The sequence below is a fragment of the Mirounga leonina genome, unplaced genomic scaffold (genome assembly GCF_011800145.1).
Source record: "Mirounga leonina isolate KUSES-001 unplaced genomic scaffold, KU_Mleo_1.0 Mir_153, whole genome shotgun sequence".
Lineage (NCBI taxonomy): Eukaryota > Metazoa > Chordata > Mammalia > Carnivora > Phocidae > Mirounga > Mirounga leonina.
The window spans coordinates 35787458-35813388 of NW_023270387.1; the positions used below are offsets into that span (position 1 = coordinate 35787458).

Genomic DNA, 25931 nt, shown 5'->3' on the forward strand with positions numbered 1-25931 from the left:
TACGCACGCTGGCGTAATGTCACCATGCTGGACGAGGTTTAGTTCTCTAGGTGGACAGTGCATTTGAACTTGTGTAATACTGTAGTAAGTGCATAGGAGTGAACATTCCCCTCCACTGACTTTCCTGGGACCCAGGGAAGTATTTCAATGCCGTAGAAGTATAAATCAACAAATTACCAAATAGCTAAGCGAATTCTTGTTCTACTTTAAGAGAAATAGCAATATAACATGTACTAAGCAGTGAGTAAAGTGATTATGTTTGATGCATTCATGCATCCATTTAAACGGACTCTCTCGGTCTGGCTTCTCATTCCACACCCCCACCGCCTCGCTCTCACATTCCCTGGTCTCCAGGCAGACGTGCAGTTCTCTGGACAGTTCACTATACAGCCTCTTAAATGCCTGTTTCCTTCTGCATGTCTTCCTGCCCCTGCTGGGATTCCCCTCTGCCCTCTGTCTCCCTGCTGAACCTCTGCTTATTCTACACAACTTAATTCAAAAATCACCCTCTGACCTCTGCTTCCCAGTATCACCCAGAGTCGGGTGCCCCTCTACCGTGTGGCTTTGGCCTTGTATTCATACTCTCTAAGAGAAAGCACATAACATTGGATTCCAACGAGTTGTTTTTCTGCTTGCCCATCTCAGTGAGACCAAGAATTGTGTGTTTTTCTGCTTTTGATTCTCTTAACGGAGTATGATACGTGGCCCGCACAGGTGATGTATAAGCGTTTGTTCCTCGAATGAATAACGGGCAGTATGCCCCTGGCCTGGACACTCTGGGGCGGGGGTGGGGGGAGGGTGTAAGACAGATGCAGTACTGGACGCCTGACACGGTCAGGTAAAACATCTAAATTACAAAGCTCTGAACTTAATGGCACCAGCAATAAAAATTGTAGCAGTGAAGAGGAGTGAGAGTAAAATTCCGCGGGAAGGGTTCATGGAGAAGGTAAAATTTGAGGTGGGCTTTGACAGAGGCATTAAAATGGAAGAAGGTGGGATGCCTGGGTGGCTCAGTCGGTTAAGCATCTGCCTTCGGCTCCGGTCATGATCCCAGGGTGCTGGGATCAAGCCCAACATTTGGCTCCTTGCTCAGCGGGGAGTCTGCTTCTCCCTCTGCCTGCCACCCCCCCCCCCGTTTGTGCTCTCTCTCTCTGACAAATAAATAAATAAAACCTTTAAAAAAGAAAAGATAAATTGGAAGAGAGCGGTGGCCTCCTCTTCCCGGTAGGTTTTCCGGGGACATAGACTTTTGGACAGAGAAGTCAGGATATAGACTGTCAAGAGAAGGCCAAGAATGAGTGTGGGCTTTACATTGAGGAGTAGGTTAAATTCTTCCCATTCTTCATTGTAGGCAACAGTGGGCTCTTCTTCCACTATCCAGTTTTATGACTCCTTCCTCTGCTCTAGGAGGCATGCCTAAAACATGCTCCTCTCATTGACAACTTGGGGAGACGGTGTCTGTGGTGTTCCCATGGACTGGGGACACATCGATCTGCAAAGATGATGTGGAATAATGTTTTTTAGCAAATTGAGTATGGAACTCTGCCTCAAAATTCGCATTGCTCGTCGTAGCCTTGACCTTTCCTGTTCTTCTTTTATAATTTTATGAAATACATCCCAGGGTCCCTTTTGGCCTAAAGCTCAAAGCTAGAAAGCATCTCTGTTGCCTTTGTCGTCCTAAACTTCGGCTTTTCAATGTATGGATTCGGAAATGCCATTTGATGATGGAGGATAACAAGTCCAAGGGCGAAAAGCAGTGGGCCGAGGGGAGGGAGCAGCCAGCAGAAGTCGAGGCAGCCTCGGGCCGGGTGCGGTGCAGCCGGGCCATGTTCAGCAGCAGGTGTGGAGGCCGATGTGCGGGGTGGGGGGCAGGGAGTCGGGCACGTCCAGGTGGTGGCAGGGTTCAGTGGGCCAGTCAGCGAACTGCTCACCGAGACGATCTGTTTCCACCTTTCTGCACCTCGCCAAATCAGCCACTGACCATTTCCTCCCTCAGATTTGCTCATCCCCAAAGAGGGAATAACAATGTGTCTTCCTCAGAGGAATTACTGACCAGTGTCTCATTTGGGAGCCGCTAAAAGAAACGGCAGTGAAGACCTTTGAACACGAGAAAGAAAGCACACAAGTTACAACAACAGGAAGTGGAAGAGAGAGCACTCTGTGACCCGAAATGTTCTGTGTCATATGCCAGTGTCAGGAGGTTAGAAGGCTCCAGTGAGATGTGTTACTTAGGAGGATGGTAATGCTGAGGACCCAGTAACTGTGAACCCAGCACCCTGTTCCAGCTTCTTAAGGAGCACATGCTTCTCCTGGAGCATCTGTGTCTGCGCTGGAATTGCCCCATCCTCCGCCCATCCCCTTCTCAACTTTGTACAAACAGCAGTGGCCGATTCACTCTGCTACACAAATGACTCATGATTTCGTGAGCTGCGAGCAGCAGGTCCTGAAGCAGCTTTTCTTAGCTCCGAGGACAGAAAAGAGGCACCCAGAGGCACGTCGCTTACAGGCTAGGTCTTTTTGATTTGTGAAGCAAAGATGGGGAGGGAACAACCAGACCCCAGCTCAATCATCCAAGATCAGCTAGAGAGTGAACACTAGTAACTGACTTCAGAAGGCACACAGTTCTTTCAGAATCTTCAGCCTATGCTTCCGAATTGGACCCGAGTTCAAATTCTCAGTTCTCACGAGAGGTCAAAGCATGTACATTTGGGGCTTTTCAGTACACATGGATGCAATTAAGAACTGGACGAGGAAAAGGCGACTCTCTGCAGTTTTCAGCACACATCAGCTCTCTGACAGCCTCTGAAATCTAGCCACCTTTAGGGGGTTGTGTGGGTAGCCAACCCCTGCTATTTAAGACAGAAATTTCAGCCAAGGATCTAGAAGCAAGTGTACAACGTGTTCCACATGACTGTGCGCATTTCTCATCTGGAAGAGAACTGCACCAACAGTTCCTGGAGTTTTCTTGGTTATTTAAACCCTCTACCTTGAAGCTGAGTTCACGGCTTCTCAGCATTGGCAAATGGGTCCCGTTTTGTTGTATGCTTTCACAGAAAGAATAGGAAACCATAGAGGAAAATGAGAACTAACGTTTCCATGGAGTATATATCCCTTATCACATTTAGTCCTCATAAGAACCCTGGAAAGTTAGTGCTCTTTTCTCCTTTTTACAGACTTTTTCAAAACCGAAGCTCAGAAAAGTTCAATAGCTTATCAAGGATCTAGATACCTAGAAATGGAAGTGCTAGAATTAGAATCCAGGATTTCTTGACTCAAAAGCCTGTGTTTCACCCACAGCATCAATTTCACCAGAATAACTTGGGCATGGTCTCAAAAGTCCTATGCAGGAAATGTGCCTTAAAAAGGAATCATTGTTTTATTCAACTAATTAGATTGCTTAGGTATTACATTACATAGAAATTCTGAGATCAGTAATAAATCAAATGAAGGAGAAATACCTTTACTACACACACACACACACACACACACTTTATATGTATGTATATATTTTTTAAATTGTCTCTTTGTTTCAGGACTGGGAATGAGCATAATTAGAATTTGCTGTTGGGCGTCTGTGTCCACTTTAACCTGATCTATTTTGTCTAACGTTTCTTTGCAAAGCTCTCGAATGCATTGTTAGCCTATCTGATCCTGTCGTCTAGAGACCGCAAAGTATTTCACATCTTACCCGGGGAACCGATCACTTTTAAGGAAGGGAGGGCATTCTTTACTGACATTTCCTAATTTAAATCCATTGAATGTTGTTTCAACTGCCATTTTAAGGGCAAAGAAAAAGCAATGCATCTGTAAAGAGCTCTGTCACTTTTCTCCATGTGATGACTAATAGTGGGGAACTTAAAACCTTATCCTTGGTATCTTTTGGAGTCCAGACAATTCAACGCTCTCTTGGGATGAGTAAATATCAGCCTGTTCCCAGGAAGATTAACTAGTAAGATGATGGAGGAAAAGCTGCTTCTTTTTAGAGAGCTACACTTAAACTGCCATCTATACTTCTTAAGACAGAATCTCAGATGATTCATTTCCATGGTGCTATGATTTCTAGAAAGAAAAGATATTTTATACAGTTTTAAGAGTAACGGTAGTTTCTTTCCAAGGTGTTAATTTTGGCCTCAAAGTTACGGCTTGTTAATGTAATACATTTACTGACCTTTAAAAGGCCTTAAAGGGGAGTAGAATTAGCAGTCCTGTGTTTCAGGGCACCCCATTTCTGGCGTACACTTGTAGGCAGATCCTCAATTTCTTTACCTATTATGGAGGGAGCAATTCCGATCCAGCGTCCCTCCTGGCTTCACATATAAAGGGGAAGAAATGAAGAATATTTAAGTACTTTGGAAGTTCTGTGATTCCCAATGGGAAGAACCGAAGTGTGAGTTTTGTGGATAGAAAGCCCCAAATTGGAAACTCAGCTTTGCTACCTACCACCTGTCTGGACAAATCTTCTCAACTCTGTGCATCTTGGCTACCTCATCTGTAAAGTGGGCCCAAATTAGTTCCTACCTCCTGGGATAGTTGTGAGGAGCAAATGGACTACTGGCCCTTAATTAGAACATAAAGAAAACGAGGCCCCAGCTGGAAGTGACTTACCCAAGTTCATCCATCAACAAAGACTTACAAAGACTTGGGCTCTACCAAGCAGTGTGTTTGCAGGGGTTCCTGAGCTACTGCTTAAATTAGCATGCGGCCTCAGCTCTTAGGGAGACTCCTTCTCACAACTGAGAGCTCTTTTTGCTCCTTTGTTTCAGCAGGAATGGTCATATTGCTGACTCTTGTTTATGGGCTGATGACTCATTTATGAGTTATCTAAGCCTCCTGTTCCTCCTCTCTTGCTCTCTTCTGCCATCTCTATCATGAGAACGTTTTCTTTCTGCTAGCACTTCTCCTGGAGATTGTGAAAGAGCGGTGAGCAACAGTGAGTTAACTCCTTGTTCGCAGCCTCATCTCGCAAGACAGTTCCAAGCTCTGCTTCCTGAGAAGTCTTCCCGCTGCTTGGATTTCCGCACGGCCGCTGGCCTCATTCTGCTCTGCTTGCTCCTCCTTGCTGTGTTCTCTTCTCCTGCGAAATCCTTAAATGTTAGTGTTCTTCAGGGATCTGCCCTTGGTCTTCTCTCTTCATTCTTCTTGCTCTCCCCAGGTGATCACATACGAGCTTGTGTCCTCGGTTACATCCATCTGATACCACTGACTCCCAAATCCAGGATCTTTCACACAGGGGCTCGCATTACCGCCACATCCAGATGCCCCTTGAACATCTCTGCCTGTGTCCCACAAGCACATCCAGCATGCTGTGTCCACAACGACCCTGCTTGCTAGTCCCCCCGTTCCCTCTGTCTCTCTCACACACACACATACACACAGCACTTTCCTCTGCCTGCCTGTCCTTCTCAACCCCTAGCGCACGCTCCATATCCATCCACTGTCCAAATCATCTTCATTGTGTCTTGAAATCTGTCTTGAGTCTGGACTCCTTTCTCATCTCTGATAAAGATGCACCAGTTCTGCCCTCATCTTTTTTCTTCCTGTGTTAGCATAATGGCCTTCGAAGTTCCTCTGTGGCCTACTTCTCTCCATTCTACCTAATTTGCATTCTGTATTCTGCAAGAGATAATTTCAAAACCAAAATTTATCTTTGTTGATCTTCTATTAGACATATTTTGCTAGAACCTCATTGCCTACAGAAGGGCTATATATACAGCTCACTGCCTACAGAAGATAAGATACACACATATAGTTTCCTGGATTAGAACTCCAGCCTCTTTGCACCCTCTCTCCACGAGGTACCCTGTGGGCCATTGTGTTCATTCACAATAATTAACTTGCTGCTTTTCCCCAAGTGCTTGCTCTATAAGAGCTGTGTGTTTTAAAAAGTAATCATTATATTTAAGCTAATCTGACTCCAAATTTCTAATTATTATATTAGATACAAAGATAAATGAGGATTATAAATCTAAATAGAGTCCAATAAAAAGAATGAAGTCAGCATAATGGGCAGTTTGAGGAAGGAATGCGTATACAATGCTATAGAAAAGGAAGGGACAGGCTCCTGGGTGGCTCAGTTGGTTAAGCGACTGCCTTCGGCTCAGGTCATGATCCTGGAGTCCCGGGATCGAGTCCTGCATCGGGCTCCCTGCTCGGCAGGGAGTCTGCTTCTCCCTCTGACCCTCCCCCCTCTCATGCTCTCTCTATCTCATTCTCTCTCAAATGAATAAATAAAATCTTTAAAAAAAAAAAAAGAAAAGGAAGGGACAAAAGAATTCCCAAACTTAATTAAACCAATTATATTTACATATGCTACAGTATGAAATCATATTAGAAGTTGAGTGATACATCCATATGTTGGTGTTATAGAAGTATCTAAGTATGTAGTTAATCATCTAATGTGGTGCCTAGAGATACAAAAACAATAATAATAACTGTACAGCCCTACCTCGTTTTATCGTGCATCACAGATAATGCATTTTTTTACAAATTGAAGGTTGGTGGCAACCCTTCATGGAGCAAGTCTGTGGGCACCATTTTTCCAACAGCGTTTGCTGACCTCATGTCCCCGTGTCACATTTTCATAATTCTTGCAATATTTCAAAGTTTTTCATTATGATTATATTTGTTATGGTAATCTGGGACCAGTGATTACAAATCCCTGAAAGCTCAGATGATGGTTCGCATTTTTAAACAATAAATTATTTTTAAAGTAAGGTCTATACGTTTTTTAGACATAGTGCTATGGCACGTTTGGTGGACTCCGGTATCATATAAAAATAATTTTTATATGCATGGGGAAACCAAAAATTTCATTTGGCTTGCTTGACGGTTATACTCATTTTATTGTGGTAGCGTGGAACCAAACCTGCAATACTCCGAGGTACGCCTGTACTAACTGACATTATTGGGCACTTGCTGTATGCTGGGTGCTGTACTAAGTACTCCACATGCATCACGTAACCCTCCCAATATCTCTTTGATGCAGTTCCTATTACTGCTCTTGTTTAAATGTGAATAGAATGAGTCAGAGGAAGGTTGAACAACTTGTGGAAGGGTGAAACAAACAAGTTTTGGAGCTATTTGAAGGTAGCCCTGGTTGTTCTGGTGAAATGAATGAATGCCTTGTAATCATCTTGATGTCATACTAATTAGTAAGTAAATTGATAAATCATTTGATAAATTTGTATAAACTGCTTTGACACATCTAAAATGATAAGATATCTGGTACACGTACCCATTATTGAGAAGAAAAGAGAAGATTCATTGAGAATCGTCCAAGTTAGGTATAGTTAACAAGTTAACAATTGGTTAGGTATAGTTAACTAGTGGTTGTCTAAATCCACCCCTTTACTTTGCCTTAAAGTCTGCTTTTCTATTAAAATCTCGAACATGTACTATTTTTTTTTTTTTTTAAATATGGAACGCTTCACGAATTTGCGTGTCATCCTTGCGCAGGGGCCATGCTAATCTTCTCTGTATCGTTCCAATTTTAGTATATGTGCTGCCGAAGCGAGCACTCGAACATGTACTATTAAATATGCCTGTTTGCATTTCCTAGACCTAGAACTCTTTCTTGAGTAGAAATGTAAGAAAAGCTATTTCTTTAAAATTGGACAGTTACCAGGAATGACCACTAATATATTTTTAAAGCAAAGTGTGAGATTTTGAGGTCCATTACTTGATGTGGGAAATAGTTTCCTGCTGGAGGGTAACTAAAAAAATAATCGATAGTGAGTTCTGTGGGTACTGTTCAAGTATAAATGTACTCAAAACAGTCACAATTAAAAGAGCCTGCAGGTTTTATAATGCCTTTTCCCAGGCTAATTACCTGTCCATCCTGGTATATTACAGGCTGCCAATAAAGAATGCAATTTTTTTCTTGATATTCGACCCCAAGTGTTCAATTTATGGATAGTAGGTAAAGATGGAGCTGCCTTACTTATAAGATTTGCAGGACATGGAAAAAATTCCCTTGTCCCAAAAGACTTTGACCCTAAGAACAACAACAAAGCTGTAGGTTTTAAAGAAGTTCAAGTCTTTGGTTGCTGTCTATTAACAAGTAAATATCTTTGGGAGAGTAACCACTTTTGTCTTTATCACTCCCCTAAGGAGTCTAATGGCCAACAGCTAACATGCAGATTTCCAGGCCTATCAAAAAGATTCTGCTTTGATGGGTCTGGGATCAGACCCAGGAGTCTGCCATTTTAACAAGCACTTTGATGATTCTGATTTCAGTGGTCTTCTGGACCATCTTTTGAAAAAAACCTTGGCTTAATGGATAATCGAGATGCTGGTTGTTAACAAACTGGTGACATAGAAGCAAGAATAAAAAGAAAACCTGAAAAGTTAGCAAACTCAGAATTCATCTCATGGAAAATATCATCCTGACCTCTCCCTGCCTTGATTCTCTCTGACCTTTATTACTTCAAGTATCAACAGGTAAAATAAATGAAACACGAACTCCTTAACTGAGTGTAAAAACTCCAGAAAAGGGGGGAAATGACTCTTGTTTGTTTCCAAATGGTTGTTCTTTTTTAATAGCCCCAGACATCAGTGCTGAAATGCTAAAAATTTTAGAGCAGAATGTACAAAACATTCTTGAATTGTATTTCATTCTTGGGTGCCAGGCACATTGAGTTTGTATCACTGAAATAATAAAAAGCAGGTGCCCTGTCAAGTTTCTTTCATAACTGGGAAACCAAGAGTTGATGTATTTTGCAAAAAATGTTGACAAAATCATCCCAGTGAATGCATCCAGTGCCTTTACTATACGTTGAATGAGAGACGGATTGGAGTGGGGAGAGAAGGGAGAGAGTACTTCAGAATATAGTAGACCACAGATAAGGCTAATAATACTTTTTATGATCTGTGGGAAATAAATTTCTCTTTTTTTTTAATCACTGCAGCAAAAATGTGGCCAGTTGTTAAAAGGAGCTTGCTCCATGAGATGGAGACTCTGAGTTTGGAAGCTTAGAAAAAACCTTGCAAGAGCGCTAGTATGGAGAAAACAGGAAGACAACTTCCGCTCTGAACATACACCATTTCCTGGGGAGGAAGTGGGACTTTAAAAAAAAAAAAATGTTCTTTGTTGACTTTGTAACAGAGAGGCATCTATTTAGTGATGACTATATTATATGTTTATACAACCAGGACACCAACTTTAAAAAATAAGAAAATCCTGAAAGTAGCTTCTCTATTCGGTCACGGCAAAGTTCAAAGTCATTGGATCAGTTGGTTTGGAATTTGTCGTATTTTATGATCATCATTAATTTACTTATAGCCACGCACATAGTGCCTGGACAGTTTTTAAGGGACAGCAGTTAAACACCACACGGTACAGTGGATTTCAGCCCCGCTTTTATTTTAAATACCGTGGCATATCCTGAAGCAGCCTCACCACCCAGTAGGCAGAGCTGCAGAGTGGCTGGGGCCACCCAGGACCCGCGTTCACCAAAGGCCAGCTCCGTGCGCCTACATGAGAAAGGGCAGCGCCGGGCAGCGATGCAGATGGGCACCATCTATGATCAGTTCAGTATACGGGATAACTGTTGGCTGAAAGCTGTTTATAACCAACTTCATCTAAGGATGAAGCAGAATCATTAAGGTGACCACAGCTTCCTAATTTGAGGAATTGTGAGCATAGACCAAGAACCACGAGAACCAAGAGTCCCTGAGTCTAAGATAGTACCATACCTTGACTTTACATAGTAACTTTAACATTATATTGAATTTTTTTGGACAGAATTTGCCCTGTAACCTTTGAGGGGCTGAAACGATGGGCCAGCAAATAACTGAAAGGGCATCCTTTGCAGGCACAGCTTTAAAAAAGCAGAAAGGGGGCGCCTGGGTGGCTCAGTTGGTTAAGCGACTGCCTTCAGCTCAGGTCATGATCCCAGGGTCCTGGGATCGAGTCCCACATCGGGCTCCCTGATCTGCGGGAAGCCTGCTTCTCCCACTCCCCCTGCTTGTGTTCCCTCTCTCGCTGTGTCTCTCTCTGTCAAATAAATAAATAAAATCTTTAAAAAAAAATAAAAATAAAAAAATAAAAAAGCAGAAAGGGCAGTGCTGAGAGGCAGCCCAAAGCCATAGATTTCCAGATTACAATAGAGAATTCTCACTGGTACAGGGACAGGAAAACAAGGCCCTTCAGTGAGGGCAGAGTAAATCTCTTTTATGAAAACAAAAGAGGAAACGGATTTAACATCTTTCCTTAAGTTACCTTGAAAGAATGTTATGGTGCAAATTTACTGTGTTTTTTCAGGAGGTTGGATGATATCTTTCCCTGCCCTTTTTTATCCTTGTAACACTTCATGGTCTATATAATTTTTGTCCTTCTTTTATTCACCAAACTTAGGATTTTAAAAAGCTCTCTCTAAAACCGTATGTTTTTCCAGTGTTCCTTTTTATACCTCCATTATTTCCAGAAACTTCTGAAGTATTTGATAAACAGTATTATGGAGTTGCAGAATTGCCCCCAAATCCACATCCAAGATCACCTTTACTCTTTATAGTGGTTGACTGTATTTGTATGTGATGTTTGCAAGCAAGAATAAAAAAGAAAACATCTGCATTCTTTGACTTTCTGTCTAAAGAGGACAGGATGATATGGATTACCTGATAATTCTTGGCCTTCTGGCAATTTCAGTCTCCCTGCAATAAAAACTTTCAGCAAAATTATTTACTTTTCTCCTGTATTAATACTCATCAATCACTATGGTTATCCATTTTGCTTGAAATAAGCTAATTTTTAATGACACAGAAGCTAAATTGTTTTCTATGTTCACAAACCATTTGGAAAAGATTAAGGACAAGATTAAGTGATAAAAACCTTTATAGCTTAACCTTCTCAATAATGAATGTTCCATCAAAACACAAATTAAAGCAAGTATTTTAGAACCAGCAAATTCATAAAAGGTACTTTATTGCCAAAGATGCAAATTTTTCTTTAGGCGTATAAATAAACCTTCTTTCTTCTTAAATGTGTAAAACTGTTCTGCTGAGGGCTCACATGGAAAACGTGAACAAAACAGCCGAAGGACCAAAAACAAAATGTAGCTTTCTTTTCTTTTAGAGATCAAGACCTTAGTGTTCGGCTGTTTGGGGTTCTCCTAGCAAAGTGACTTCTACCCATCAGCTTCTAAGTTAGAAGACGAGAACGCAGCCTCTCAGTGCAGTGACATTTGGGCAGTTGCAAGAGTCGTCATCCATCTTTCCAAGGAAATTCAACCTGTGACCACATGTGTCATAGGCTCTAGTTTAGGCAACACGGATCATACACTTTTATTCATTACCAGGTTTTCACCAGCCTGGCCCTTGGACATAGAGTGTAGGTCAATAAAAGTTGGTAAAACTGAATTAAACTCACGGGGCACCGGGGTGGCGCAGTCAGTTAAGCATCTGCCTTCGGTTCATGATCTCGGGGTCCTGGGATCGAGCCCCATGTTGGTCTCTCTGCTCAGCGGGGAGCCTGCTTCTCCCTCTCCCTCTGCTGCTGTTCTGCCTACTTGTGCTCTCTCTGTCTGTCAAATAAATAAATAAAATCTTTAAAAAAAAAACCTTAATTAAACTTAGCTTGAGCCTCTTGAAGGGAGTGACCATGTCTTATTTACATTTGTATCCCAAATTCAGTCCTGAAATATACCAGACACTAGACAGTAAATGTATGTTTAAAGGTGAAACAGTTACGGAGTATGTACAATGTACCAGGCATCCTGTTGAGGCCATGAGAATGGTCCCTGGAAGTTGACACATGGTCCTGTAGAACTGAGTGCATGAAGTACATTGGTGGGTTTGTTGTGTTAAAGTAGAGCTGACCCATGAATAGTGCAAGGGGGCCAGGGGCACTGGTACAGTCGAAAATTTGTGTCCAACTTTTGACTCCCCAAAAACTTTACTGATAGCCCACTCTTGACCCGAATACTGCCTGATAACCTAAACATCAATGGACACATATTTTGCTATGTGATATGTATTATGTACTGTATCTTTACAATAAAGTAAGCTGGAGAAAAAATGTTATTAAGAAACTCAGAAGGGAGAGAAAATGCATTTACAGTACTTTTCTGTATTTATATATAAAAAAAGTCTGCATATAAGTGGACCCTCACAGATCAAATCTGTGTAGCTCAGGGGTCAACTACTCTGAGGACTCTGAATAACCGTTACTAACAAAACAATAAATGGCAACAATTAGGTCACTACAGTAATTGCTCAAAGAACAATTCACAGATTGGAGCATTCAATTATGTGGCAACCATATGGTTATGCATTTCACCATGTTGACATCATACTGTAAAATTCACACATTATATAAAAAGAAATCACACCAGGAAAGTACAGGCTACCACAAATAGTAGAGTGAAAAACACATTACTGAAGTTTACTGCTTAGTAACAGATTTAAGGATTTGAGCTTCTGATTCTTAGGAATTTAATTGATGCCAATTTTGAGAGGCCCTCTAATCAATGCAAGAAGAATGAAGGATAAAGAGAAATGAGATATAATAGAGCCATGGGGAAGTAACTGATTCCATTAGGTATAGCTAACATGACCTCTAAAACATGGAGACTCTAAGGCCCACTGTTGTGGGGAGCCCAGAGACCTGGGTCCTTGTTCTCTCTCTGCTGCTAACTAGCTGTATGAACTTAAGCACATTTCCTCCCCTATAACTCGAAGGCACTGAACTATTTCTGATATGAGTTGTGGTTAAAACACACACACACACACACACACACACATCTAGGGTCTTTGCTGAGACCTCTTAATGCATATGCTTTTATCTTTATAAACATATCAATAGAATTATAGGCCCATAATTCAGTAACCTCTTAATTATCCTGAATATAATTAACTCCATAGTACAGGTAAGACTATGTCAGTAACTTCTTAATTAATGTCCCTTTCCAAAGGATAGCTCCTCCTCAACCTCCTTTCTTTTTATAACACTTTCTCATATTTCTGTAACAGAACTTGCCTGGAGCAATGTATTTTACTTAATGTGTTTGTATGTCTCTTGTGCACACTAGATTCCGAGTTCCTTGAGGGCAAACACCATGACTTCTCTTTTAGAGTCCTGGCATGGTACAGGGATTGGCACCTAGTAGGAGCTCAGTAAATATTGAATGAATATTTAATCAACTTGGTTGGGCAATGGCATATTTTGTGTATGTGTCAGATACTTTCCGTTTGCCCCTGTGGATCCATCTCCACCCTTTTCCACCCTGCTCTGGCCAGAAAGTTGTTGCTCCTTACAAAACAGCCTGCTCTTCAGGACTCTCTCCTTGCTTCCAGAAACTTCTTCCTCCTCTGGGCCTTCAGGCCTAGGGATGGTGACAGTGTCTCTGCTATTAGCCCTGGGTTCCTGCTCTATCCCTCGGGACTCCCTACTCTCTACTTACACCTGGATGATTAATCCATAACCCCTCCACAAATTATCCTAATTGGAGTGTCAAGACCTTCACTAATATAGTAGATAAGAAAAGACTTCAGCTTAAAGTGTGTTTTTGAACTCAAATTATTAAGAATGATCAGACCGAATTCTTTGGTAAACTTTTCAACAAGTAGATCCTTATATAGGCTAAGTATTTTTATGCATGGCTGGCCCTCATTGATTCACTCATTCTTAAGTATGATGTTATAGATTCATTTCAGTGTCTACACCACAAAAGCATTTTTGCGTTTGAGTTAGTAATTACTTATGTTTACATCTGGTCATTGGTGTCTAAATGTATTTCTCTGTGACCTGGGACCTCTCCCACTGGAATATAGTGCCTCAAGAGAAAGAGTACAATCTTTTTTAGCTAGCAGTCTTATGGCCGACTGATCTCTGGGGGAAAAAAATCTGGATATTTATAAATTATGAATACGGCCTAGTAAGTATAGAGCCAGATCTGACAGCAAACATTTTGCACATTTTTAGGTCTAATCTGATAGGACTTGTTACATTCTTTTCTAGAAGCAGCAATTCTTAAGGAAGTATATAAGCAGTTGATTAGTATATTCATGGTGAAATAATTTGAAGAACCATTAAAATTTCCATCCTTTAGAGAGTGTTAAACATATTAGTTCAGGCAGTGGTCCAGATATGCCATGCCTTTATCACTGATAGGTAAACACCATAACGTCAGAGACTTTGTTTGCTTTTTAAGATTTTATTTATTTATTAGAGAGAGAGGGTGAGAGAGAGGACAAGAGCGGGGTGAGGAGCAGAGGGAGAAGCAGACTCCGCACTGAGCAGGGAGTTCGATGCAGGGCTCCATCCTAGGACCTTGGGATCATGACCTGAGCCGAAGGCAGACGCTTAACTGACTGAGTCACCCAAGGACCCCATCAGAGACTTTCTATTTTGCGTTCTGCTGAATCCCCAGTGCCTAAAACAAAGCCTGGCATCTAGTAAGTGTTCAATAAATATTTGTTGACTAAACTAATATATTAGAATTTGGGTATATTACTGTGTAATCTTTTGTGGTTTTGACTATATTGTCATTTATAAGAGATACAAAAGATAATTTAGGTTCATATTTTCAACAGATATTTATCGCATTCTTACCTTAGCCAAAGCACTGTATTCGGTGTTTCCTTTGGGAGCACCCATTCTACAGGTGAAAAGTACCCTCTTGAAGACAACATTAGTCACTGGTGGAGCCCATCTCAAATGGCTTCTCTTTTGCATCAAATTATTTTTGCTCAAAGCAAGCTTTTACCTCCACTCTCCCAATCTCTGATTTTTTGCCAGCTTTGCAGAAATATATTGAAGCAATTAGCACTTTCCTAAAGAGTGTCTGGTTCTATTCTGGGATTCCATGGCTGGTTACCATGTTGTGCTTTTTCATGTGTACTTGATTACTCCAATAAAACTGCTGGAAAGCTTTTCCTTCTTGCATGATTTTTGTCTATCTCATCCACAGTGGGGAAGACAGAATCTTCCTCTTTGTCTATTATTTGCAGTGAGGCCATGGTTCCATTAAAGACTTCCCCAAGTCCTTTTATTAGGTTTTCATGTGACTGCAGTTGAACTCTACAGGCTTTTATCTTCATAGACATTTTGATTTATGCACAAACACTTTTTACTTATTTGACTACAAGTAGGTCATTGATGTGAGTCATTCTTAGGGAGTAATCCTAATGGTCCCAGAACTTGGAACATACTGAGTAAAGCTCCAGACTTCGGGTAATTGTTCCTTATTCTAAAGAGACTTCTAGAGGATGCAGAGTTTATGAGGGAATGGCACATGGCAAGATATTGTTATAATTGGGGAACTCACATTCCCTTCAGGCAATTAAACCTCCTACTTCTCTTCCTCCCCTAACCCCCTGTCCTCCTACTCGTTCCCCTTTTTTTTTTTGAGTGCCCAGAGATCCACTTCCCTTTTTAAAGAGTCACATTTACACAGTAGAGAGAAATGCTTTAGCGAGCCATCAAATAGGTGCAAGTAATTATTCCAAATAGTTGTATACAATTAAGTACATGCCTTTTGTTCTAAAGAATTCATCCTGAAAATATTTTTTTTACAATGTATTTTCAGATTTCATGCCATGCATCCATAAACGAATGAGGCCTTTATTTTCCTTTTTATTAAGGAAAAAAAAAAAGAGATAAGAAAGACCAGCCGTTTGCTTTCAAAAGAGGTGAAAGTCATTGTAATCCCATGAAATTGTGCTTCCAAATCAGAAAACCAAAAAGTTCAGAAGTGTTTGCCGCCTTGGTTGTTTTTGTTACATGGAATTGTCTTTCCAATTTTTTCCCTCCTTTGTCACCTCTTTGGTCATGTCATGTGAGTAAAGGATTAGTGCCATTGTTCTCTGATTGCTCTGTATACTGTTGCTTTATCTCTTGAAATGGCCATTTTCAGCCAGACTCTTAATGCCATTTCAACATCTCTTTACCCCTTTCCCCCCTCCCCCCCCCACACTTTGCACTACCACAGATGGAAACTTGTCCAGAACTTCCTAAGATGTCAGCAGGAACAGGCGTAATGGTGGCCTGAAGGAAATAATAAATTGCAGGAGTGTTGCTGTGAGGAACATACTAACTTAGGACATCTTTCTCTGATGAAATCTGTCAGGCACTTAGTTTTCCAAATGTGGGAACTTTTGTGCTTCCTCTTAGACACAGGATAATTCCCAAGAGAGATTCCATTCATTCCTCATAGAGAAAAGAAAAAGAATGAAGTCAAGCTAGTAGCTTGTTACGAGAATTGTATTTACTCTGAGATCTGATTCAAGAAATGGCCTTGGACCATCAGCTTGTCCAAGCCAGAACTTCCCCATTGCACGTCTGGACCATGGGGAGCCCAGGCATAGGGTTCTCCTGACCAGGGATGTTACAGTTACCCTGAACACTGAGTGGGCTAATGAGTGTACACATAGAGATTAATGATGGGCAAAGCCATTAATTAGAGTCATGTTTACCTATTTTTGTGACTAATCTTTTCATCTGTTTGAACTAAGGTTCTTATTACCATCTAGTAGGTAATAATAATATAACTGAATTCCTCAGCTGTGTGTGAAGTACTATCACTTTTTGCTTTCTTAATTTACCCAAATGGATTCTTGGCCACCATCCCCCTCTTTATCCCTCAAGATATAGTTTTCAATAAAGTTTTCTTCATGCTAAAACGTGATTCTCTTCTGGATGGAACTAGAAGCTGAACCCTGCTTAATGAGATGGTTAGTCTTCATTTTGGCATTAGTCCAAACTGATGAGACATGCAGGGACTTTTGCATTCATTTTTTTTTTTTATTCATCTTTTACAGAAAATGTGGAGACTTCTGGGTGGGTTTGGCTTCCTGCCAATTAATGTTGCCACTGTTTTGCCGTGATGCATGTTCACATGAGTCAACAGAAACCCTTTTGACTAAGCAGAGTTAGATTTAGCAAGACTACATGCATCAGGGGATTGGATATAGGGGAACTAGAATAAGAGAGGCCATGAGGCCTCAGACAGAAGCACTGACAAATAGGTTTCCAACACAATGGAGTCATCGACAGCCCCATTCATCTCCCCAGAACAAGTTCTACATGACAAAGAAGTGCTCAGTTTGTCATGACTTGCTCATAGACTCACAGCCCCAGAAGAATGTGGCACCTAAATCTTAGAGAGGATACAGCCTCTTTGAGGAACAGGGCCCCAGCCCAATGCCTCATGTCTGTCTTCACCCATCCTTTTTAAAAAAAAATTTTTTTTTTTTTTAAAGATTTTATTTATTCATTTGAGAGAGAGAATGGGAGAGAGAGCGTGAGAGGGGGGAGGGTCAGAGGGAGAAGCAGACCCCCCGCCGAGCAGGGAGCCCGATGCGGGGCTCAATCCCAGGACCCTGGGATCACGACCCGAGCCGAAGGCAGGCGCTTAACCGACTGAGCCCCCCAGGCGCCCTGTCTTCACCCATCCTTGAAGCCGGCCTTTCTCCGAAGCTCCCTGGTGATCTTTCACGTGCCATTTCAGTGAAGGAGACGTATCTATGACTTAATAGCAGATCAAGGGAAAAGGCTAAAAAGCATTTCGTAGTGTGGTGTGGTCGAGGTAGCGAATTCCTAGGCTGCATTAATAGAAATAAATTTTCCGACATAAAGAATGTGTATCAGTCAGACTTCGCTTTGGTTGTGAGTGACAGAAAATGCAACATAAAAGTAAGTTAAGCGACATACACGTTTACCTCTCTCTCTCGTAAGAGAAGTTCTAAGGTGTGATCCAGGAGAGGCAGACACTTCGCCTGTCAGGGATCTACCTACATTCGCTCTCTCCTGCTGCTCTGCGGGCCTCAGCATGTGGCTTCCGCAAGGTGAGACAAGAAGGCTGTCGGGGGCCCAGTCAGGAGGAAGGAGGAGGTGGCAGCAGCAGCCAGGACTGGCCCTCCCTTTAAGGACTCCCCTCAGAAGTCACACACAATAATTCCATACAAATCTTAGTCGCGTGGTCACTCCTAGCTGTAGGAGTGTCTGAAAAATGTCGCCTTTATTTGGGGCAGTTATGTGGCCCACCAAAAATCGGGGATGGTGTGACTAATGAAGACGGAAAGGATGGATGTCGTTCTCCCTTTTGGAGAGCAACAGTGCTCTCTCTGCTTCCCAGAACACTAGTGGTCTCTCCGTGGCAAGTGAAAGGCCTCCTCTGCTCTGTGTTGTCCACAGCACACCTTTTTCAGTTCCAAGAGCTACACTACAAAAGGGATATGAACAAATAAATTCAGTGATCCATCTCCGATGGATCTGTGAGGACAAATCTGATGGATGGTGTGAGGACAGAGACCCTGCATCTACCCCCCAGTGTTGGTTAAAAGAATGGAGTAGACCATATCCTATGAGGAACTAGTGAGGGAACTGGTGATGGTTAGCCAGGAATTTACTCCTTTCTCAGAAGAGAGGTGGGGAAGACATGATACCTGACTTAAGACATTTGGAGAGCTCTTAGGTATGTTCCCAGTTGGAAGGGTTAGAACAGGCCCTAAATCAGTGAGTCTGACTTCAGGTACTGTGGAAAGGAGCATTTTCTGATCTTCAGAGAAATCCTGAGGTGAATGAGCTATGCCTGGGAGAGTGAACTTGCCTTGATGTGGTTGGAGGGCTTGAAGGAGTGGCTGTGGGGCCGATTGATAGCCTTCTAATGTGTCATCCTGGCTGTAGTCTTCCCAGCTACTCAGGCCATTCTGCACACTGTCAGTAGTGATCTTTTAAAATGCAAAATAGATCACATAACCTGCCAGATTAATCCTTCTCAGTGGCTTCCCATTGCCTGTCTAACCACGCAGTTCCTCCTGACCTGCTCTTGAGTTACTTACCCGGGTCTCCAGACGTAATTTCCACTTCCTCAAACATGTTAAATTTCTCTCCCTTCTGGGACTTTACCCATGCTGTCCCCTCTCCCAGAGCACTCTTCTTTCTCCCATTTTCACAGTCCACCTGGCCAACTCCTTCACACTCTGAAGTCTCCACTCCTCCCCCTCAGAAGAGGGATTCCTGTGACTTCTGACCTGCCCTCAGCACAGCACGATCACTATTTACTGTATACAGTTACAGTTACTGCAAGTGCTGCTTTAATGATCTGTCTTTCCAGCTAGACTGTAAGCTCCCTGTAGGCAGTCTGGTGTCTTCAGATTGAGCAAACCATCCAGTCAGGGTAGGTACCTGACAGTTACGTGGAATGTTCATGGGAGGTTGTCAAGCATCCACGGAGAGGAAATGCAGGCTAAGGGTGAGAGAAAGTCAGTAGAGGCAGGAGTAATGAGGAATGGAACACAAATAAAAGACTGTCCTTTGCCCCTGTCCCCCTTACATTCTTTCTGGAATGGTGGGATTGAGGCATGTGAAAGAATTGCTTCTCTCCGGTTACTTGGATTGCCTCCCAGCCCCCAAAGAGTCAGAGCAAGTGTTACAGCAGAATTTGAAATAGTAGCTATGTTAATGGAGGTCAGAATTACTGTGACTGGATTTACAGCTCCCCAAAATGCCCCAGATTTATTTTCTATTATTTAAAATTAGTTATGTTGAGGGAGGAGTCAGGGGCTTCTTGGTATATAGACTATTGCCGATGTGTCCCTGGACTTAAACCTTGTTTGGTTTTTAAATTTGCTGGAGAATGTGACTGTGAATCTCAGTGAGTCAGGCAGCGCTTAGGGTTTTGACTACACCGAGAGCATAATTTGCATGTGAGCGGCTTCGGCCTCCCAGACTGTAGTGACCTGAGCTGGCCACCCATCTCTGCCTTTTCTTGGAGTGATTTTTACAGGCACTGAGAAACTCCTGCCCTCAAATACCTACTGCCATTTGCTTCCTGATGCTTAGCATTCCACATTTATAGAGATGAGACTGACATACAAGGACCACAAGAATAACTTCACACGTTGATTTAACTTCACATGGGGATGTATTAAATCCTTTTGAGAAAGAGGGGACCATTGGGTTATGGAAAGCCTGGGTGGGGAGGAAGAAAAGGGGAAAAGTTTGGGACAGGAGAGGCTAGCAATTCTAAGAGGCCTGGGCAGGCGAAGGATAAACTGCACGTAATTTATAATTGTGCTTAACCTTATTTACCCCAAGCATGACAAACTGGAGCAATTTCTTGTTTGGGGTGAAGAGGGCAGCCAAGGAGGATTGCAGACCTAGGAGTGGGCCTCCTGCTTCCAGCATGGGGACAGGGCATCCTCCCTTCTCCACTGGAATTACGCCATGGGATTCTACCATCTGTCTTCATGCTTCAGTGAGCAAGACAGACAGCCCCACTTCTGCCTTACCACGGCTTCAGCTCAGTGGTCAACCTCTTCGTGCTGTCTTGTTGCGTGGGTCTCTTTGCTTGGTATACACAGACTATCAGGAAGCAAGTCACGAGGCGAACAGGATAGCATTTCCTCAGGAGAAGGGGTTTGATGCCGCCCAGAGCCCTTGTTACCTTATAAAAGATTTTTCAAGTAGGGTTCTTTTCTGAGACCAATTGGAAATAACTAACTTTTCTTAGAATGAAAATCACCCCAATGGCATGAGCTATTTATTTTCTCAATTGCTGCAAGAAAGCACATGAACAACAATCTTATTGTGTCCTCCATTTTTGCTTTTAAAGGCATGCGGTCGCTGATAATGTTGTGTGTACAAAGCATTAATTAACGAGTCACTTTTTTATGTATATTTACGCTCTAAGAATTTAATTGTTAATTAATTTTGTCATGCTCAGTTTGTTCATCTTTGTCATAAGGGGATATGCTGTGAAATTATAGTTAAAAATGTATAGATGATCAGAGAAGTTGACCTCTCTTGACATATATAATGACAGGTTTGATTCTGTGAACAAAAACCCGCTGGTACAATTAATCATTAACCTACTTGTTTTAGGGATTAAGGAGGAGAAAATGTTAACTCTTTTGTGACTGACTGTAAATGAACAAGAGAGGAAAGATGACAGAGCAGGTAGTTTGCTATCTAAAAATTGACAGTTGTTTGTTCGTCAGAGTATAATTTTCAAATAAACTGCTAATACCTCATTTTCAGGCATACACATCTGGCCCTCGCCTTTTTGCAGAGTCATTGGAAATTGTCCATACCGTGGATGTGCGTGTCTCCGCGGCTTTGTGAAACTTTCTCTTCACTTCCATTGGATCCTAGTAAATCATGCTTCGCTCTTTTTCTACCCTGCCTGTATGTTCGGTAGCAGAGATTAGTCATTATTTTCTTGGTGAAGCAGACACCCAAAGGCACAGACCATTCATGTTTAGTTTTCTGAGTTGGTGAGCCGATGGAAGAACCACCTTCATCTTCCTCAGTCCTTTCCCACTGGAGGAAATGCAAAACTTCTCCATCTCTGGGTCATTCCTAGAAGCTCATCCTCTGAGCTTTCTTCCTCTGGTCACTTCCTGCCTCTGAGTGCTCTTGGGAAAATATTCTTACCCCTGCACTGGAGTTCCCCAGCACTATCAAGCAGTGACTTGAGGGGTTTCTGGAAACAGAGGTAAAATCTGCAGCATACTCTGTAGTTATACATATATTAATCATATTTTTCTCAGGGATGCACCAGCCTATCCAGGACTTTGCAAGAGAGAAATATATATATATATATTTGAAACATATATATATATATATTTGAATGCATGCATGATCAATAGCATGACATGGAGTTTTATATAAATATAAATATATATATACATACATATATTTGAATGCATGAATGATCAATAGCATGACATGGAGTTTTATCAGAAGTTAGATCAATAGGGGAAAAAGCCCACAGCCTGAGGGAAAACATGAGGTAGAAAGATTTGGTTTATATAGCTTGGATGTCCACATTGTTCAGAATATTTAGCTCTTCAAATTTCCTTTTGCCCACTCAGAAACAAGCAGAAAAAACAAGTTCAGGGTCTGAATATTTTTAATCTCTTATTTCCCAAGCAAGCATATGTATCACAGAATTATATCTTTTCTCTTAGGAATTTTTAAGCATTTTAATTCTAAGTATAAAACCTCACCTATTTGACAGTGTTCCTTTAAATGTCAGAGAAGCTGGAGAGGTTGAGGCGCAGGGAGGGATCATGAATTGAACCTCAGGAAGATTTTAATGCATTCCCTTCAGTGTCTTTTCTTCCAGAGAATAAAGGGAGGGAAAGGAGCCAAAGGACTCAGCCCTGTAGCAACATTTTTCCCCAAGGAATTTTGTATTTAGTTCTTGTGCCTTTGGCTACTAAAGAAGAGAGACACATTTAGCTCATCTGAACAAAAGAAAGCAAGGTTTGAGAATGTGGTTCTTTTACTTGTAGTTTTTCTAGATTTTATCTCCTCCAACTCCAGATTGTAAACTAAAGAGAACAAATGATTTAATGTAACAAATTTATTCTCTCCTTGCAGGAAACTACTTTATGTTCAGGTGGTTTGTTTTTTGCTCTGACAAAATAAAATGGAGGAAATTATCCAGTGGCTTCCAACTGGGGAGAGAGCCACACCACATAATTTGAGCCTTCCCCTACTCCCTTTCCCAAATTATCTGGAGAATGCCTTAAATTCTCACCTTTACTTTGACTATTCAGATGTAGGTTTCAACTAGGTATCTACAGTATCACCAGGTCAAACACTGGGACTGAATTGACCCATTAATAATTAAACTAGTCTAGTTAATCCATACCTCCCACCCCCACCAAACCCCCCTCCACTCTGCCACTCTGGCCCCCAATTCAACTGACCATTTGTTTGCAGCATGAATTTATTGGACTGACCACCTGGTCTGCTATTATAGAGCCTGGTCTTCCTTTTATTTCTGTGACTATCAGTTTTTGTTTCTTATTTTGAGGCCAGTTCTAGGTTGTTTACTCTTTGATGGAGAGACCTGTGCTTTGTCTCATTCGGTTCCACTTAGACAAACAGTTGGGGTGTAAAAAGGATGCTTGAATCCAGGTAACAGGAGGCTTGGATCCTCTCCCCTCTGGGGACTGTCCCCTCTGCAGACACAGCCACAATGAGAATTGGAAAGGAACAACAGAAAGAAGGAAAAGAAGACCACATGGTGGAATTTGTTAGCTGCCTTTGTTATGTGTCTTAAAATGCAGGTCAGAGTAGTAGATGCAGATACCTAAAATGGGTAGATTGTCTGCTTAAAGTAAATGGACAAGCCAAATATATGTTCCTCGCATTTTACTTTTTTAAAAAAGGGTAAAGACCAATGAAAAATAAAGATCTTGCTCTTCAAAGAGAAATTTCCATTTTGTTAGAAAGGAGCATGCCTCATTTGAAATTGAAAAATACGTTGCTGCTTTAAATATGTTCTTGAACATACAGTTTGTCTTTGTGAACCTCACAGGATTAACTGTTTTATTACTATTTCTTCTTATTTCTGGAGCTAAAGATGTTATATAAATAGGGTAGCTCAAAAAATCTATCAGCATGTCTTTAACATGGTGTTCTGCCAAGTGAATATTACAATCTGATCAAATTGACAGTGTCTTTCTAGCTGGGGAAGCACAATGGCACACAGTTCCCGTTCCCCCAACATCATGTTTTAATCAATGGAAGATGGCAAGAGCCAGAGAAGGAACACAATGGTTCCTGAACCCCTTACCCGAGTTTTAACGGTCTACATAAGAGATGATTCCTGGATTTCACAGTACTGTAAGTTATTCTAAGAAATGTGCTCCACTAGAATTTTTATTTTAAAATAATTTGATTCTAGTGCACACAAGGGCAGGGTCAGATGGCCTGCAGGAAGCAAGCCAGGTAAATTTCCATGATTCATGATAACCAGGCAATGTCTAGTTGGAGTTGATCATTCATGCTGGCCTATGTCCCAAGTATAGGTCATCCCGAGTATGGATAACCTGACTGCCCTTCGTAAGACTGGAAGATAGTCTTCTTCTGCTTCCAGATAATTATAGGCTGAGAGTAAGTAGCTAGAAGGAGTCATTCCAAGGAATGCTAGCTTAGAGACGAAATGCTTCGTAATCTTTGGAGAAAAGATTTAGCTGTGCCAGCAAGCTTAGCTGTGCCAACAAAACTTGGGTTGCAAGACAAGGGATATGATTATAAAATCACAGAATGCCTCCTCATAGATAATCTCCGTTTTAAAAAAAATTATAGGGTCTTATGATGAGAAGCATCCTTAGAGGTCTTTGTACCTTAAAGATAATTTGTGTCCAGGTGACATTAACTCTTGAGCTAGAGCTCTTTGCCGGACAGACTCTTTCTTTCTTAGACTCAGTTTAGAAACAGATCTGTCACTGTGACACTCCTTGTTATGAAGGACCACAGAAGAGGATTGTAAGGACTTTGCCTTGGACAGTCTGGCGAGTGTTTCATGTAATTTTTCTCCAAAGTGAAAGCAAATCTCCTCCTTTAGAGAAACCAAGTGGTTCCCTGACTGTCCATCTTTTAGTGTCACAGGTTCCCAGCCGTGTTCTTCAGCCAGCCTTGACACTTGGCTTTGCAGACAGCTCGGCCTCCCTTGATTTCGAAGCTTCTCCTCTTCTCCCGTGAACTCTGTTTATTCATGGGCTGAGCAACTGCAGAAACCCAAACTTCACATAGTTATCTGGATTTGTATGAAAATGCCTTGTATGCCACCCAGTTGGCTTTCAATCCATGCAGAGATTTCTGCCCAAACAGCTCCATCAGTGGCTTCCCAGCTGGACTTTAACATTGTTACTGACAGAACTCAGATGCCCGAAGGTGGTCTGTTTCTCAGACCCAGCCTCTTATACCTCCATGAGGTGGTCCAAGACAAGAATTTGGGTCTACACCCAATTAGTTCAAACCTTCCTTCACATGCTAGAAACTTAGGTAGTTAAAAATAATTCTTGGGGCACCTGGGTGGCTCAGATGGTTGGGCCTCTGGCTTTGGCTCAGGTCATGACCTCCAGGTCCTGGAATTGAGCCCCTCATCAGGCTCCCAGCTCAGCAGGGAATCTGCTTCTCCCTCTGCTTCTCCCCCTGCTTGTGCTCTCTCTGTTTCTCTGTCTCTCAAATGAATAAATAAAATCTTTAAAAATAAATAAATAACTCTTATGAGGGGCACCTGGGTGGCTCAGTTCATTGAGCATCCAACTCTTGGTTTTGGCTCAAGTCGTAATCTCATGGGTCATGGGATTGAGCCCCACATCAGGCTCTGTGCTCAGTGGGGAGTCTGCTTGAAGATTCTCTCCCTCTGCCTCTCCCCACACTCACGTGGGTGCATTTGCTCTTTCTCTTTGTCTCTCTCTCTCACTCTCAGATAAATAAGTCTTTTTTAAAAAAATAACTCTTAGGCTTTCTCTACAGTACCTCTTCTACTGCTTAAATTTCCCCCTTCTAATAGGGGATCCAGAAAACTGAACACGATACTCCCAGTGAAGTCTGAAAAGAACAGTGTAGAGGAGGAATAACCTACATCTGCAACCTCAGATAACATTAGTTGTTCTAGCAGCCACATTATATGATTAATGGGTATTGAGATTACGGTCAACTAGAACTCTCTGGACACCGTTGATCCTTTTGGAATAGGACCTCAGTAAAATCTTGATTACTTAAATTAAATCAGATCCTTTTTGTACATTAGCCCCTGCTACACTGCTTCTCTCCAATCCTGTTCATTTTGTACAATTGATATTTTATGTCCAAGTTCAGAGACTTGCATTTATCCCTATTAACTAGGACGGGTTCATGGTTCCACCTTGTTGAGATAGTTTTCCTCTTGATTCTGTTACTCAAAATATTTTTTATTGCTCTCAGCTACATGTCACTGACAAATTCACTAAGCATGCTTTTATAAATGTAACGAAGTCATCACCATAAATTATTAAACAAGACTGGGAAGAGGTCAGAGTTCTGTGGCATGCTATAAGAGCCTTATGGATTGTCATTCTTCCATGAATTGGCTCTAGATATGGATGTAAAACTCATTACAAATCCCTCTAAAAGAGGTGGCCAGTAAGATCATGGATTCTGTGGTCAAGCAAACCTGGGTTTCAAGATCTAACCCCTCCCCTCACTA

General features: G+C 41.8%; 1 protein-coding gene and 1 non-coding gene across 2 annotated transcripts in view; one reads left to right on the forward strand and one right to left on the reverse strand.

The window, feature by feature from the left end:
* MAML2 (mastermind like transcriptional coactivator 2) overlaps nucleotides 1-25931 on the forward strand; it is a 338311-nt gene that overhangs the window by 112215 nt on the left and 200165 nt on the right. The window lies entirely within an intron of this gene.
* Nucleotides 7411-7517, reverse strand: LOC118013555. The gene has a single exon (XR_004680047.1). It is a non-coding gene; the product is annotated as a U6 spliceosomal RNA (small nuclear RNA).